Here is an 897-nt window from a genome sequence, read left to right on the forward strand (position 1 = left end):
GGGGGCCTGTCAGAGGAGGTGGCATTGGAGCTGAGACCTGTGTGGTCGAAGGCCTGGGAGGGTGTTCCCGGCAGAGGTGCTAGCATCCAGAGCAAAGGCCTTGGGATGGAGCCAACTTGGGAGGCTGGGAAACAAAGAGGCCAAAGGTCAGGGTAGCCTGGCCCAGGTCACACGGCTCCCATCGGCAAAACTGGGGTTCGAACCCAGGGCCCAGGCGCGTCCTGCTACACCGTACCGAGTTATTGGCAGTGGGCCAAAGGGGAAGAGCGAGAGGGGGCAGCTTTGGGCTTGGGCCTTTGGATGACGGGGGCGCCGGGAGGGAGACAGGGTGCCTGGCAGAGGCACATCTTACATCTGGTCATGTACCCTGACCGTCCTCGTGGAAGGAGCCATGCTGAAAGCCAAACCGTACCTACCAGGCCAGGTGTCCCTCCAGGTGGGAACAGGCAGCTGGGCGTCAGGTGGCACAGGGGGGAGGGGTGAATGGGGGGGGCGGGAGCGGGGAATCCGCAGTTCTGTTTCTTTCTGCTCCCGCCCCTCCCAGTGGACAAGACGCCCACACTCCCCAGCTCGCACCTCAGTTACTGGTGCCAAGAGCCTACCCCATTCAAGGTGTGTTGTTTCTGGCAGTGCAGACCTGACTTTCTTTTCCTCTCATTCATTCCTTATTTCCACTCATACCTTTTAAACAATGGCATCGTGGTAGAAGACACGTAACCAAGTTTACCACTAGTGACGCTGAGTCTGCCCACTGTGTTGTGTGACCACTGCCTCTCGTCCACCCTGCCCAGCCTCCGCCCCAGCCCCTGGGCACCTCGTCCCAAAGAGCCCTCACAGCAGCTGTCGTTTTGTGCCTGTCTCCGTTCAGGCGGTGAGCAGGTTTGTCCACATTGTAGC

This window comes from Hipposideros armiger, unplaced genomic scaffold (assembly GCF_001890085.2).
Source record: "Hipposideros armiger isolate ML-2016 unplaced genomic scaffold, ASM189008v1 scaffold_544, whole genome shotgun sequence".
NCBI lineage: Eukaryota > Metazoa > Chordata > Mammalia > Chiroptera > Hipposideridae > Hipposideros > Hipposideros armiger.